Source organism: Felis catus, chromosome B4 (genome assembly GCF_018350175.1).
Source record: "Felis catus isolate Fca126 chromosome B4, F.catus_Fca126_mat1.0, whole genome shotgun sequence".
In the NCBI taxonomy this organism is placed as follows: Eukaryota; Metazoa; Chordata; class Mammalia; order Carnivora; family Felidae; genus Felis; species Felis catus.
In genome coordinates, this window is record NC_058374.1 from 53,051,648 (window position 1) to 53,069,049 (window position 17,402).

At 36.4% G+C, this 17,402-nt stretch overlaps 1 long non-coding RNA gene across 1 annotated transcript in view; it reads left to right on the forward strand.

Moving 5' to 3' along the window:
- The first annotated feature begins 241 nt into the window (after positions 1-241).
- The window catches only part of LOC109501478, an 89,107-nt gene continuing 71,946 nt past the window's right edge, over positions 242-17,402 (forward strand). Inside the window, exons 1-2 of the long non-coding RNA XR_006600577.1 lie at positions 242-2,209; positions 8,672-8,789. This is a non-coding gene — a long non-coding RNA (uncharacterized LOC109501478). The remainder of the gene's footprint in view (positions 2,210-8,671; positions 8,790-17,402) is intronic.

Genomic DNA, 17,402 nt, shown 5'->3' on the forward strand with positions numbered 1-17,402 from the left:
TGCCATGACAGTAAGAATGATACAGCCCGGGCACATGGGTGGCTCAGTTGGTTAAGTGTCCAACTCTTGATCTCAGCTCATATCATGATCTCCCAGTTTGTGGAATCAAGCCCCACATCTGGCTCTGTGTTGCCAGCACAGAGGCTGCTTGGTATTCTCTTTCTTTCTCTCTCTGCCCCTATCCCACTGGCTCTCTCTTTCTGTCTCTCTCAAAATAAATAAACTGAAAAAAAAAAAAGAATAATGATACAGCTAATGTACTGGACACACTTGACTCTAATGGTAGAGTCAGAAAGGAACTTTTTTTTTTTTAATTTCATTGTTCCTTTATGTTTATTCAGTTAAGTTGGTTCTTTCCTAGACCCTGAAAATGTATGCAATTTAGTGAATTTTCTGGGGAATCTTAAGTGATTCAGAGTCTAAATCCAAAAAGCAAAATGTCCAGTCCCATGTAAGAGCCATCAATTTTCATTAAAAGGCACAACTTGATTTAAAGTTGAAGCTAAGGGGGGCACTTGTGATGAGCACCAGGTGTTGTATGTAAGTGATGAATCACTGAATTCTACTCCTGAAACCATTATTGCACTTTTCAATTTAAAAAAGAAAAGGAAAAAGGGAAAAAAGTTGAAGCTTCTCTTCCTCTTGAAAGCTTGTGTCCCCAGACAGGTGGGATCTCAGTAGCTATGTGATGTGTTCTTGTTCTCATGCCTGCCTAACTTTCAGTTGCTCCTCTCTTCTTGCTAACTTGTTTCTGATCTTTCTCATGTTGGTGGCAGGGGGAGGAAGGAGAGGGTGGAGAAGACAGGGGCATTTTGCTTGCTTGGCACTGTGGAGGTGATGGTGATGTGCTCTGGTATGGTAGGCATTAAAGCTGATTCTTGTTTGCATGGGCACATGTGTGATGATCCCCATGTTACAATTCCTGCAATTCCTCTGACGTGAGCAAATATTTTTATTTAGTCTAGTTGTTCATTTCCTCTATTGCTCCTAGGAATGAAAGCCCTTGCTTCTTTCTGTGGATGCTTGTTCTTTGTCCTGCAGGCACTCTTAGTATATACAATTCCCCATACAGTTCTCTCTCCTACATGAGACTCACATTTGGTCCATGAGAAACACTCATACATCCTTTGCACTGATAAATTCCCAGAAAACAGTTCTGTCCTGCTTAGGCTACTTTAGTCAGCCTCTTGCCCCTATGTTCTTAACAGTCAGAACATTGCCTCCTTAAAGCTACTGCCTTTTGGACTTAGGTGAAGGGTTAACAATTCTTTGACATTCTTTTTCTTTCTTTCTTTCGTTTCCTTCCTTCCTTCCTTCCTTCCTTCCTTCCTTCCTTCCTTCCTTCCTTCCTTCCTCTCTCTCTCTCTCTCTCTCTCTCTCTCTCTCTCTCTCTCTCTCTCTGAAATTCTTTCTTTAAAAATTCCCCTCTGGGTTTCTGTAGTGCTGGCAATGATCTGTTTCTGGATATGTGGTGTTGGATGTTGTATGATGCTTACTTAATACACTGTGTATTACATTTACATTTTTTAACTTTTCTGTGTGTTAGACCTCAGTAATACTAGTTAAGAAAAACAATAGTCCAAATAATCTCATCCAGGTGCTGAAAATATACAGCAAGTCTCCTCCTTCATAATCTCCCAACTCCCAGTCTTTATAACCTGTCAATTCAGCATCTTCTCTCTGGTTCTTAGATTCTTTGAACAGTTTTGGACTTGTTCTAGTTCCTCATTTTAGGAAATGTTCCAAGTGAAACTTGTATTTTCATACCTGTATGTTTATTTTAACTATGACTTCATGAATATTGATATCAAATACTGTTGTTAAGCCTTTTAACTATATCAAGAAATCTTGCAGACTCAAAAAGGTTAAGAATTGTTACCATCATTTTACAAAGAAGACACTAAGGCTATAGGGGTCCAAAAACGTGCCCAAAGTTGCAAGACAAATACATGACTGTACCAAGATTTGGACCAAATGTTTTCTGATTTCAAAGCCCATGCTTTTTCCTCTGAGACTATTTTCAATCTCAGAATAAGGATTGTCAAATGTATGACTTGAAGATGACGACAAAACATGCAGTGAAGGAGTAACTGCTCACATGTCAGGTTTCCATGTTTCTCCCATTTGCTGGAGTCAGAGAGCAGCTGTTTATTCACTCGAGCTCTGATGAACAAAGCCTGCTTGAAACCAGAAGAAATTGTCTGGAGAGGTGAGTGGGTCTTGTGGTGGGCAAAGCTGTGTCTGTCCTAACCTAAACAAAGCAAAAGAATGCAAAAGGAAAAGAGGTTGTCCTCAGAAAGTTACTTAGCCACTGTGGTTGGTTGTCACAGTTTTATCCTCAGGATAAATTATTAGTGGTCTCAGAACTAAGACAATCTGTGTGTATACCTCAGAACAGTAAATAATGTAGCATTCTGTCATGGAGGCGGACAGCAGTTGCCCATTAGGCCAATTTCAGTAAACGGAACTTGTTCTCCAGAAGAACTAGATATCAGGTCGAGTGATAGCAATAAAGTGAACTGTGGAGCTGGGGTGTACTAAGTGACCAGGTGCTGTTTTGCAGAGTTTTGTGGTGCTAGAGCATGGGGCCACACAGTGCTGAGGCCCCCTAGTTGATAATTACTTTTACTCTTTATTGAATAAAATGTGTAAGGTGCTGGAGAGTCTGCTAGTGGTATCTATCTATTGGAACCAGAGTTTTATGCATTGCTTTGCCTCACTTTCTTGGTAAACTCAATCCATTGAATTCAAAATGTATCCTGAAAGAATTTTGCCTAAAATATAAGTTCTACTTTTCTCATTAGAAACATAATAAAAATTCATGATAGATAATTGGAAAAATTAAAAGGATAGTGTAATTACAACTTGACCATTCTAAGATATGCATTTCAATCATTTTTCATTTTCATTTCAATCATTTCAATCATTTCAATGATTTTTTCATTTCAATCATTTTTTTTTGGTATAGCTGAGCTCAGAGTGAATAAGCAATTCCATTGTCTTTCCCCCCACACTTAGCTTTATTTGTATTTATTTATTTTTATTAGGTTTTTAAATTCCAGTATAGTTAACATATGTTCATTTATAACATAAGCCCTCTTCCTTCTTATTATGAAATTATTTTTAAAACATACATGTTTCAATATTAATATGGTGTTTCATCATGTGGCTAAATCACGGTTTACTCAAACTTGCCCCCGTTTTTGGATCATTAGTTTTTGTTTCTGTTTTCTGTGCTAGTAAGGCTGCAACAAATATATTTTTGTATAAATGTTTGGTGGGATATTTTGGCATGTTTCTTATGTAGTATTCACAATGGTAGAATTATTGGGCCAAAGGGTAAATACATTAAACAATTTTTTAATGCTGTTTCTCAAGAAGTGGAAGAAATAGATTATAATATAGAGACATGCATCCAAAATAATCATTTTCTTAAGAACAAGTAGTTAGAATATAAACTGTATTTATCATTTGTTCCCTTATTATGCTTTCTTTTTAAAATAAGGAGATGCAGGGGTGCCTGGGTAGCTCAGTCATTTAAGCATCCGACCTTTGGTTTTGGCTCAGGTTATGATCTCATGGTTCGTGGGTTCGAGCCCTGCATCAGGCTCTGCTTGGGATTCTCTCTGTCTCCCTTCTTCGCTGCCCTCCCTCCCTCTCTCTTTCTCTCACATAAATAAATAAGCTTAAAAAAAATTTAAAAAGTTAATGGAACTTTGGATCTCCTTATATTTTTTAATAGATCAATTAAAAACAAAACAGATCAATAGAACAAAACACAAATTCTGCCAACTAACCCACCTGTAATTTATGGCAAATGTGCCACTGCAGAGCAGTGGGGATATGACAGTTTTTTAAATAAATAGTTTTGAATTAATTAGAGAGCCATATGGGAAAAATAAAACTTAAGCCCTACTTAACATGCTACTCAAAAAATCAATTCTTTAAAAATTTTTTTAAATGTTTTTATTAATTTTTGAGACAGAGAGAGACAGAGCATGAGCAGGGGAGGGGCAGAGAGAGAGGGAGACTCAGAATCGGAAGCAAGCTCCAGAAGCCTGATGTGGGGCTCGAACTCACAGACTGTGAGATCATGACCTGAGCCAAAGTCGGACGCTCAACCGACTGAGCCACCCAGGCACCCCCTCAAAAAATCAATTCTAGGTGAAATCTATTTCTAAGTGTAAATGATGAAGCACAAAAGTTTCTGGAAGATAACATTGGAGAGTATCTTCATGACCTTGGGGTAGGGAGTGATTTCTGAAAAGGGGGCACAAAAAGTGGTTGTTATATATATTTTTTATTTTAGAGAGAAAGAGCACGAGCTGGGTAGAGGGTCAGGGGGACAGAGAGAGAGAATCTTAAACAGGCTCCGTGTTGGGCATGGAGCCCGATGTGGGGCTAGATCCCACACCCTGGGATCATGACTTGTGCCTAAATCAAGAGTCGGATGCTCAACTGACTAAGCCACCCAGGGGCCCCAAGTGCTTGTTATAAAGGAAAGTATTGGCTACTCAACATCAAAATTAAGGTCTTTTGTTCATCATAAGATATAATAGAAGGCATGCCACAGAGTGGGAAAAGATATCAGCAGTACATTGAACTGAGAGAGGGCATATAGCCAGAGCTTTAAGAATTACTACAAATCAGTAAGATAAAGACAGATAACTGAATATAAAAAAGGGGCAATTGACTTGAACAAGCACTCTAAAAATTAGGATATCCAATGAGTTGGTAAATATAAAAAAGTATAGGTGTATGTATGTGTATTTTACCAAAAGACATATACAAGAACATTCATAGCAGTTTTATTTCTAATAACCAACAACTTGATATGATTTAAATATCCATTATCACAACGAAGGATAAATAAATTGTGTTATATTCATGCATTCACACAGTGTAATACTATAAAGAAACGAAAAAGGATGAACTATAGTTACATGCAATAACATAGATGAATTTTACAAACTTGATGTTAGAGAAAGCCAAAAATAATATGTATAATTTCACTTATATAACATGAGGACCAGGCAAGGGGAGTGGCGATAGAAGTTGATGATAGAAAGTGTTTATTCCTAGGGAGGAAGTTGATAGTGGTTTTGGTACTGGTGGTTTTTGGGTGCTGGTACTATTTTATTGTTATATGGGTGGTAGTCACATGGGCAAGGTCACTTGGTGATAATTCACTGGGTTGTAAGTTATGATTTGTGTACTTCAGTATGTATGTTCTGCTTCAGTAGAAAGTTTTTTTAAAAAAGCCAGTTGCATTTCTAAATAGTTGTGTAATAAATCTAGAAATAAATGTAACAGTGTGCAAGTTCTATAGGAAAAAAAACATTAACTGTCTTTAAAGATATCAAAGTTATTCAAACATATGGGGATATTTACCATGAGGTAGCAAGATTCAAGACTAAAGATATTAAGTTCACATATAGTTATCTGTAAACTTAATAGAAGTTAAAAGTCTCAAAGGGTCTTGGAAATGATTCTAAAATTCATGGGTGGGAACAAAGGGCTAATAATAGAATACGAATGAAGGAAAAAAGGCAAGGTATGGATTGACTCTATGAGATTTCAAGAGATTACTAATGAGGAGAAACTGAAATTCTTGTAATTATGAAGCTGTAGGGATTATGACCATGTGGTGTTGGCACAGGAACAGGATCCTCAGAAATTGAAAGGCACCAATGATATATGATGTAGTGGTATTGCAGATCAGTGGGGAAAGGATGGGCTCTTCTGCAAATTGTGGGTTCCTAATGTTTAATGACAGAAAAAAATAACACTAGATCCCTTATACACTGGATCTTGTCACGAATGATACCTAGAGGACAGAAGAAATAAACCTGAAAGGCAAAACCATAACAATTTTTAGAAGACATAGAATTTTAAAAATATCACAATCTCATGGTGGGAGGAGTTTCTCAACATGCAAAATGTAGAAACCATAGAAGGAAAGATTTATAAATCAAGAATTCCTATTCATTGACAAAGGGCATAAAGTGAATGAAAACAGCAAGAAACGGCAGTAGTAGAGAAATCAGTAAAAAGATGACAAAAGAACAGGCAAAAACACTGTTAGGCATTTTGGAGAAGAGGAAATGCTAATGGTTCATAAACAGCTGAAAAGGTGCTCAAACTCATTATAACCAGGAAAATCCTATTTACTGAGGTATTTTCCACTGTTGTAAAATTTTTGTAAGTATTAAACATTTAGATAAATAAGTTGTGGTATGTGTATATACTGGAATGCTATACAGCATTCAAAATTAATGAACTCAGCTATGTGTATTTGTATGCTTGTATTTCGAAAGACACTGCGTGGAGTAAAAGAAATCACATAAGAACGTATATGGTATGGTTCCATTCATATGTGGTTCCAAAAGAGACAAAACTTTTTTAACGGATTCACAAATTTGTGAAAAACTAAGTGTAAAACAAGGAAATAATTAACATAATTCAGAGTAGTAGTGACCTGGGGTTTGGGGGAAAGGAGAAAGGAGAGGGGTGTAACTGGGGAGGGGGCCCTAAGTAGCCTGTAGTTACCAGCAAGGATCTGTTTCTTAAGGTGGCAGATATTTTAGAGTGACCATTTTATGATTTCTCTCTGGGGTGTAAATGAAGAATTAACATAGTCTTTTACATATATGTTGTGTTTCATAGCAAACATGTAAAAGAAAAGTAAATAGAAAGTCTTTACTATTGTTAAATTATTAATTATAGCACTATGAATTATTAAAGGAAAGAAAGTATAATAACCACTGGTAAAGAGAAGAAACTTGAAGTTGGAGATTGGTATCTTGACAAATCTTTGAAATTTCCAGAGAGAAAGTTTCATTTTCATAAAAAATTTTTCCAGTAACCAGTAGACACAAAACGTTCCATTGCACAATGAGAAAATCAGCCCCAAAATGGCAGAAGAAAATTCACAGGAAAGAAGACTACAGATTGAGCATGTCTTACCAAAATACATTGAGAAAACTTTTAGAGCCAGTGGTCAAAGGTTACACAAAAGGGCAGTTCATTTTTGTATCCCGAGTTCATATAAAAATATGCTTCACAGATCATTAGTCTGCCCATACAAGCAAAAGTAATGTGTATTGCCGTTTTAAACAGACACAGTAAATCTCATTTGGTGAAAAGTCCTGAATGAGTTATAGAGAATTGTTTGTAGGAGGTTCAGGAAGAAGGACGTGATCATTTTAAGAGAGAAAAGCTTTGTCTGCAAAAGATGCAGAGATGGTATTCTCCATTTGTGATGAGAGAGATTTGAGAGAAGACCCTGTCCTGTAAAGGGAAACAAAGGTGATAATATAGAAAATGAGCATTTTGGAAATAGAAATGTTGATTTCCATATATATATATATATTGCAGCCCATTTTCAGTGATTCTAGACTTAAAAATCCAACCTGATCATGCAATGCACTTTTACAAAGTTAATTTTTTTAAAATAATTAAAATAGTGCTGATCACCAATGGAGAACAGTTATTAGAATTTATTTCTCTAGAGTTTTCTGTGAGAATTTTAACCTGGCAAAGGTTTATTCTTAATACTAATTTTTATTGTTTCTATGTAGTTTTCTTATTCTTGGTCTCAGGACAGTTCCTTTTTTACTAGTGTGCAGGTGAGCTACATTTGGAATACTAACAGTTAACAGTCAGGTATAGAGCTGCTTGTTGAGAAATGAATTTGGAAAGTATCCTGAAAGTGTCAAGGAAGCTGTTGCCTTTGAGAGTGAATAGGATTCTGGGAATGAGCAGAAGTGGCTCGATGCAGGTGTGATGGCAGGCTGTTCTCTCCGTTTTGGTTGAGATCAGTTTGGAGAGTTTGGCTTTCATCATTTTATATGCAGAAAAGCCACAGGAAACATTCCGATAAGGCAAAGCATGTGCAACAATTTTATTTTAAAAATATTGAAGCCAGGTGGTTTTTTGTTTGTTTGTTTATATTTAAAATTTGCCTAGAATGGGTATCACTTTAGAAAACTTAACAGAAGTGCTCTACCATGGAGCATATGGCTGGTGAACTGCTAAACCCTTTAGTTCATTCATTCATGGAGCAAATTATTTAGTAAGGGCTGTGTGTGTATGCATGCACATGTGTGTGTGTCCGTCCCTGGGTCCCTGTGAAAAAGCCTGGGAATAGAGCAGGCAATAGGACAGATATATAGCCCTACCCTTAGGTAGCCTAGTTTATGACCTCATGCAGCAGAAAGATAGTGAACAGTTACACAGGAAACATAAAGGGTGTGATAAAGTGATAAAAGAAAGCATCTAGTCTACTCTGGAGATGAGATTTTGTTTAGGCTGAGAACATAGTAATTATGGAAGAAATAATTTTTGATTGATTTAGTGCCAGTAGAATTATTGCAGGCCTCAGTTTTTTGAAAATTCTTTAATCCGTAAAGTTTTACTTGTAAAATTTCATCGTTTCCTGGCTCTCTAAATAACCAGCCTAAGAAAGAACAGACATCTGCCTCTAACAAAAACCTAAGAAATGCTTCACAAACCCAAATCCAAGGAAAATATAACTCAAGGAAATAAAAAAAGGTGGGGTCAAATGTGATAACTTTCTTTTCAACTGCTGCCTTATTTTTATTTTACTGGAAGTCTTTGGTTTTGAGATTCACATTAACGTGGTTGTTTTATATATAATTGTATATTTTAGGAATAATTTTGTGAGCCTTATTTCCTCTGTACAAGTCAACTGGTTGTTATTTAAATATATTTGGAATGAGAAAGTTGATGTGGAATCCTGGAATTTGTGGCCTGTTGTGTGAATTTGGGTAAGTCTTACTTTTCTCATCTGAAAAATAGGCATTTTAAAAAAATTATTGCTGTCAGAATTAAATGACATGTTGAAATTGCCTATTACAGTGTCTGAGACATGATGGTTTCTTAGCAAGCATGAGGCTTCTCAATTTTTTCAGTAGTGTTACATGTGAAGTGCTTAGCCCATAATTGGTGCACAATAAATGTCAATTTGTTTTTTTCTAAATTTTGTTAGTAAAGAATAGCTATTATTTAAGGCATTCTTTTGATAATTCCAGAGAAGGAGAGAATTACTCTACAGAATGGGACAGGAAAAACACAAAATCAAGACTGCCTCTCAAGGGAAAATATTTAAGGCATCAGTAAGATGTAAAGTGTTTGGCATGATCACTAGGAACCCAGTTTTTATAAAAATTGTTTACCATTTGAATTTAAGTTCAAGATGTCCTTGAACAATAGAGGTCAGTCTACTGTGATAGCTCAGTTTTGCAGTTCTCCTGCCTTGACTGGAAGTTATAAAGCTTTATAGATTAAGTATGTGATATATGTACATATAAAAAATGATATATTATGTTCTGGGTCTGGTACTTGACACATATATATGTGGCTTATGGATTGTATCCTTTAAGTATTACATCTTTATTCTGCATTAAAAAGTGACAACTTCCAGGTGTGTGTGTGTGGATGGATTTTGGAACAGAATTAAGAGAACATCAAATTGATAATGACAATCAAATGATAAGCATAGTAATTCCTTGTATTCGGTAATTTTTATACTTTCCAAAAAACTTTTTTCTTTTTTAAAAAAGTTTTATTTATCTATTTTGAGAGAGAGAGAGAGAGAGAGAGAGCGCGCGCGCACCAGCACGCACAAGCAGGGGAAGGGCAGAGAGAATCCCAAGCAGGCTCTACTCAGTCAGTGAGGAGCATGGCGCAGTGCTCAATCTCAGGAACTGTGAGATCATGACCTCAGTGGATATCAAGAGTTGGATGCTTAACGAACTGAGCCACCCAGGTGCCCCCCAAAAACTTTCATATAATTAACTTTTTGACCCTCATAGCAATCCATTAGGGTAGGTGTCTTACAGTTTTCTTCTCTTCCCTTTCTCCCGTCCCCTTCCTCTTTCTTTTCTTTCTCTTTTTTCTTTTTCTTCTTTTTATGAGAAAATGGAGCCTTAGGGAAAATAAAGGACTTGCTCCAGGGCACATGGACAGGAAACAGAAGACCTGGGGGATTGAATACAAGATTGTATAGACCAAGGTCAATTTATCCCCTGCTTGCTGTGTCTAAGGGAAATGAGTCATGTGCATCAATTCCCCACATACATTCTTCATGAAAGAAGACTGTGCCTAATATTAGTCTCCTCCTACCTTCAAAATCAACTTTACGTTTGCCTTTGGAACATTCTCTGGATGGAAAGCACTGAGGATGAAGGTACTTTGGCCTGAACGCCCTATAGTTTAATCAGTAGCCTGCAGATATGGCAGCAGCAGCTTAGAAAGCCAACTCACAGGAGCTTTATTCCTTTCACTTCCTGTAATCTTGGGCCAGATGTGCAGAGAGGTGCAGTGAAGGCAGGCCTCTGTTTCTAGAAGAGGAACTCTGACGTAAATACTTCATGTATCAAGCACTTAATGAGTCTTAAAATTGGTGTCATTTGTAGTGGTCATCCACAATGTTTTATTCTCCCCATTTAGTAATTTGCTCAGTTAGTTGTTGCTAATTATGATCCTATTGGGTCACAGGGAATTTAAAGTGACCTTGTTTTAAAGAGGGAAGGAGGAAAACCATAAGAGACGCTTAAATACAGAGAACAAACTGAGGGTTGGGTGGGTGGGGGAAGAGGGGAAAATGAGCGATGGGCATTGAGGAGGGCACTTGTTGGAATGAGCCCTGGGTGTTGTATGTTAGTGATGAGTCACAGGAACCTACCTCCAAAACCAAGAGCACACTGTATACACTGTGTGTTAGCCAACTTGACAATAAATTATATTGAAAAAAAATAAAGTGACCTTGTTTTCCTATACCCTTTAAGAAAGAATAAGAAAGAAAGAAAAAAAAATAAGATTCATCTTAAAGAGAAAAAAAAAATTAAGAGTATGGAGCGCAGTCCATCACTCTTCCTGTAAACTCTGCACATGATAGACCTGATTTCCAAGGCTGCATTTGGAGTAAGTCTTTGGGTCAAGTTCCCCGTACTGTTTTATACGTGTTTTTTTGTTATTAATTTAGAATGTTGAAGTTATGGCTTTGGGTGTGGATGAACCATGCTTAATTTCAGTTTTGTTTTGTCTATGATTTAGAATTCAGTCATTGCTTTTCTCCACCTCGTTAACCCATTAATCAAGAGTTGACTGCATAGATCTGTTGGTTGGAAAAGTTAACTGCTTCCAAACCATAGAGATGACTTCTCTGTGTGACTTCAAATGCTAGTTTCAAGTATCAAAGAGTGTCCAGGCAAGCCAAGATGTCCTTGAACAATAGAGGTCAGTCCACTGTGGTAGCTCAGTCTTGCGGTTCTCCTGCCTTGACTGGAAGTTATAAAGCTGGAGCCAGAACCAAGATATTATGCCTCCTTCAGAGAAATCCTAAGTATAAATTAGTCAGAAATTAAATAAATCCCATTTGACAAAGGCATGAAAAATGTACTAGTGTCTTGAATATATTTAAATGCCATAAATGGTGAAATTTTCAGCTTATTAAATATGAGGAAATGATTTAAATAATAAAACCCCAAACTTCAAACTCACTATTTTCTTTTCCCACCTTCAATTTCCAGCCAGGAAATAGTGTCATAGTAAAACAATCTTGTGGTTCAACTCCCTGCTGCAAAAGAAGTATATTTAAGTTATCTTAAACTAATTCTTTCAAATGAGTGTCTAACTGATGTTTAAAAACCTCTGAGGGAGATTCCATAAACTACTTTGGCAAACTCTACCAATGTTTGAATCACCTTGCAGTAAAAGAGGGTTCCCAATATTTAAACTGACCTTCCTTGTTGATGTCAGAATATCATCCATGAGTTTGTTTTGTGGATATTAGGAATGGAAAAGACCTGGAGACAACATAAAAAGTACGTAAAACAGCATTTTTACATTTACTAAGTTATTTCTTGAAAGAAGCTTTTTATTTTATTATTCTTTCAAATATGTTGAATAGCTTTTAAATTTGTTCACTTAGGATTCTTATTAAATAAATTATATTTATGATATATAATCTTTATTTATGGTAGTATGTTGGTTTAGAAGGGTCTAAGGGCACTTTCTATCCTGAGATTTTGTGATTTTTTTTTTTTTTAGTTATGTTTGTGAATGGTAGTTATTCAAAAAACCCATTTTACCCTAAATGTTCTAGTTCTGTTTCTTGGGCTATAAATAGGGTAGATAAGATTTGGGCAAGCCTGTGAACTTTCCATTGACTTTATTAGAACAGTGTTTTCCACTGGTTATTCCTGAGGGGCAAGGTTGCATCTGATATGAGATTGGCTCAGCACAAATACTGTGTATACAGAGTAAACATGAGAATGAAAACCAGAACAAGAGAAATGACAGACATTTGTAGGCCTGAAATAATATTTGTGGATTCATACCATGGTTGCCTGTCTAGTTTGTGTATATATGTGTTCCTTGAATGAACTTGTCCATTCTTGAAGTTTTATATATCATTTTCATGTTATAGATTTCCAGATTTTTTTTTGTTCTTGCCTAAACTACCCTTCTGAGAGTGTCTCTATTTGGATTTTTAGGAGTACCCAATACTCTACACATCCAAAACTGAATCCTTCACTTAAACCTGCCCTTTCTTATCTTAGTGAATGATGTCATCATTCATTCTTGCAGTTGCTCAAGCAAGAGACTTTTTTCCATTTCATATACCTGTGCCAGTTAGGACTAGGTTTTACTCTGAGTCACAGAACATCCCAATTAATAGTGCCTTAAGTGATACTGAAGTTTATTTTAGCTGCACATAAAAATCTGAGCTGGACTAATAATTAGTTGTACTGATATGGTGCTCTATAACACAAGGACAAAAGTTCTGTATATCTTATTGCCTTGTCATGGATGGTGACATCTGAGTTCCAGGAAGTAGGCTGGAGGAAGGGAGAAAGAAGAGAGCAAAGGGCATACATGCTCTGTCTCATCAAAAAGATTTCCAGAAGCTGCTACCTAAACACTTACGCTTATCATCCCATTCATCAGAATTTAGTCTTGTGACTATACCTAGCTGCAAAAAGGAAGTGGAAGCTACAGTCTCTGTTCTGGGAAGCCACAGACCAAGCCCCAAACTGAAGACTATCACCACTGAAAAAGAAGGAAATGAATATTGGGAGACAACATTTTGGACTCCCAAATATCTATGAACATACCGCTGTTCATTCATAAAACACCATCCGTTCCTCCATAAGGAAGATAACTCCCAAATCCCATTAAGCTACTCATCCAACTAAAAGTCCATGATCTCTAGGTATGCCTGGGTCAGGTGTAGCTTTCTGTGGTTTGGTAACCTGTAAGCCAAGACACTCTGCTTCATAAGCCCTCATAATCCAATGGTAGAGAACAAATAAAATAACTGCTATAAAGTTTCTTATTCAGAAAAGAGGGAAATGAGAAAGGCATAGACCTCACTATCCATAGCAGCTATCAAATTCTGCTGGACAGGAATTATGAAATCTTTCTTTTCTGGTATTAGAAAACCTCCTTCATTAGTCTCTCTGGTAGCTCTTGCCTTTGGTGTCTGAGAGGAATTCCCTAGTGCATATTCTCTGTGACTCCTGACTTTGTCCTTTGGGAGTTTCATTTTTTTTTCCTTTTTTTTTTCTTTCCACCTTAGAATGAATTGATTGATTGATTGATTGATTTCTTTTTGGGAGCTTCATTTTAACTTCATCCTCCTCCCCGGCTGCATTGTAATGCATGCTCCTTGAAGATACAAAGCTTTCATAGTCCCTTTCATGTTGGGGCAGATTAGGAGCCCTGCGAGGGCTTTGTGGGCAGGATGAGGTAGTGGAAAGATGCATAGCAGTGGATTTGACCAGAAAAAGCTGTAAAAGTGAGAGAAAGGAGCCAATGAAGGTATTCCTGGGAACATCAACATTTAAGAATTAGATGGAGAGAGGAAAGAAAATGATTAGGAATAGAAGGAGAACCATGAAATTATGAAAATGTGATGTCATATAAGTCATGAGAAGAGAGAATTTCTAAAAGGGTGTGTTTCAAAATACATATATTTTATGGTGGTCAAAAAATTCATGCAAGTTGAAATGTCCATAAGGTTTGGTAATGGGTCCTTTGAGACCTTGTGATGCAAGAGTAGTTTTACTAGAGAGCTGATGGGGTAGGAGTGTAAGGAGGAAACAGATAGCAAATTTGAACTTGGTTGTAAAGAGAATGGGAGGTATGGGAGAAAATCAGAAAGTTGAGGTTCACTGAAACCTTTGTAGTTTTTTTTTGCTTTACATTTCATTATTTTTTAAAAATTTATTTATTTATTTTTAAAATTTACATCCAACTTAGCGTATAGTGCAATAATGATTTCGGGAGTAGAATTCAGTGACTCATTCCCTACACATAACACCCCATGCTCATCCCAGCAAGTGTCCTCCTTACTGCCCCTTGCCCATTTAGCCCATCCCCCACTCACAACCCCTTCAACAACTCTCAGTTTGTTCTCTGTAATTGAGTGTCTTATGCTTTGTTCCCCTCCCTGTTTTTATATTATTTTTGCTTCCCTTCCCTTAATTTCATCTGTTTTGTATCTTAAATTCCACATATAAGTAAAGTCACATGACATTTGCCTTTCTCTGACTGACTAAATTTGCTTAGCATAATACACTCTAGTTCCATCCATGTAGTTGCAAATGGCAAGATTTCATTCTTTTTGATTACTGAGTAATATTCCATTATATATATATATATATATATATATATACACACACACACACACACACACACACACACACACACACACACACACATACATCTATCTATCTATATCACATCTTCTTTATCCATTCATCCATCGATGGACATTTGGGCTCTTTCCATACTTTGGCTATTGTTGATAGTGCTGCTATAAACATGGGGGTGCACATACTCCTTTGAAACAGCACACCTGTATCCCTTGGATAAATACCTAGTAGTGCAATTGCTGGGTCATAGGGTAGTTCTATTATTAATTTTTTGAGAAACCTCCATACTGTTTTCCAGAGTGGCTGCACCAGTTTGCATTCCCACCAGCAGTGCAAAAGGGTTCCTCTTTCTCTGCATCCTCGCCAACATCTGTTATTGCCTGAGTTATTAATTTTTGCCATTCTGACTGGTGTGAAGTAGTGTCTCATTGTGGTGAATTCTCATATTTTTTAGGAAAGTAGAATGTCACCTTGCAGTACAATAAGGGAGATATGATGCATATTCTACTCTGTTCCATTTCTTGGCTGTAGATGAGTAGATGTGCTTTATTATGGCAGGTGGCATTGACTGGGAATTTAGGTTTCTTTTTCCTGCAAGGTATTTGGAAGATTTGAAGAGGAGAGCCTTGGCCGTAGCTCAGGTACTTTACAGACTGTGGAGTAAAATTGAAAGGCTTTGATAGCCAGAAATATTTATTGGAAAGCATTATGTTGTAACAAGATCAATTAAACATGACTATTCATTATGTAGAAGGCACTGTGCCTGACACCAATACAATGAGCATTCCAGGGAAAAAGAAACTATCGTAATTCAGACTCTACTGGTGTACACAGTCAAGTTTGATGAAGTGACTCATTTAAGTCCCTGATACGATGATCCATGTAGGAAAATTTCCCTAGGATTTGGTAGTGGCATTAACTAGATCTTTCATGAAAAACTTCACTTGTCTTTTCCTTCTAGGTAGTAATACTGGAGAATACACATCTCCTGTGCACCATGCTATGCCAAAACACTTCACCTACATTTTCTCAGTATATTTTCACAATGTGTCTTTGAAGAGAGTACTGTCATAATTCCACTCTGGAGGTTAAATAACAGACCATTACATTTTGCTCTCTTTTTAGCTGCCAGGAAGCGTAGAGCAAGATTTGAAACCCAATCATAACAACTACACTGACTTCTTTTTTGTTTTTTTCTTTTACTGTAGAAGACATTTATTTTGCTTTAGGTTATAATCATTCTTAAACATTCAGATAGGAATGGCTCAATATTTTTTAAAGTTTATTTATTTATTTTGAGAGAGAGAGGGACAGACAGTGTGCGGGGGAGGGGCACAGAGAGAGGGAGGGAGAGAGAATCCCAAGCAGGCCCTGCACTGTCAGCGCAGAGCCTGATGTGAGGCTCGAACACACAAACCATGAGATCATGGCCTGAGCTGAAATCAAGAGTTGGATGCTTAACCAACTGAGCCACCAGGCACCCCTAGGATGGCTCAATTTTACTTTAGGGTTGCTGACTTTAAATATATGTACACACACACACACACACACGTCATATGTGTAATTTGCATATATGTATATAGAACGATTTTTCACATTTAAATTTTTTCATCCTTAAAAAAAGTTATATTTATCATTGCTTAGTGATCAAATATATACATACATACATATATATTTTATATATTTTATTTTTTTATATTTGAGAGAGAGAGACAGACAGAGCTTGAGCAGAGGAGGGGCAGAGAGATGGAGACAGAATCTGAAGCAGGCTCCAGGCTCTGAGCTGTCAGCACAGAGCCTGATGCGGGGCTCGAACTCACGAACCGTGAGATCATGACCTGAGCTGAAGTCAGCTGCTCAACAGACTGAACCACCTAGGTGCCCCAAATATATTTTTAAGGAGAAACAGGGTACAAAAAATTACATTTTACATTTAATTGCACTCATATAGTACCATCCTATTACAATTATGAATTGAGTTTCTAATTTGGGACTTAGACTTTTGGTATTTTCACTAATTAAGTGATGATACAACATCTATAACTTATGCTTCTTAAGGCCAAGTTTATCTCTTTATACATATAATAATATTTGTAACCACATAAGTCATTTTACATGTATGTTGTTAGGAGAGAACTAGTTAAAAATGGATATTTAAAATATCCATGGAGCAAACAATTGTGAGAAAAAATGATGTTTATATATTAATTTTCCTGGTATTTTAGTCTGGGGAAGCTTTTCTCTGATTGTAGACTTTGAATAATTTTCTTTGTTGTTAAAATATGGAATTATGAAATAGTTTTTAAACTGTGCATTAAAAATAACACTTTGACCTTAATTATTATGTTTTATAGAATTTCCATTCAGAAATTTTAATAAAATATTGCATAACATAACCTACATATGACTTTCAGGCTGTCTATATGCATACAACTATTTGGCTGACTGTACTTGGTCAACTTTAATAAATGTAATTCACTACCTAAGAGATTTGGAAACTAACCTAATTTCCTCAAGTTTGAATTTAATTTGGACACATGCAATATGAATAATAATTTATAATATAGGACACTTTCTCATATCAATAGTTATCCATTACAGGATAACTAAGGATGAATAACACTTTCAAGTTTCAGCATCACATGAATTATTTTTGAGAAGTTGAAAATAGAGATAACTGCCTTGAACTTGAAGGTTTTCCCAATTTAAAATAAGTTG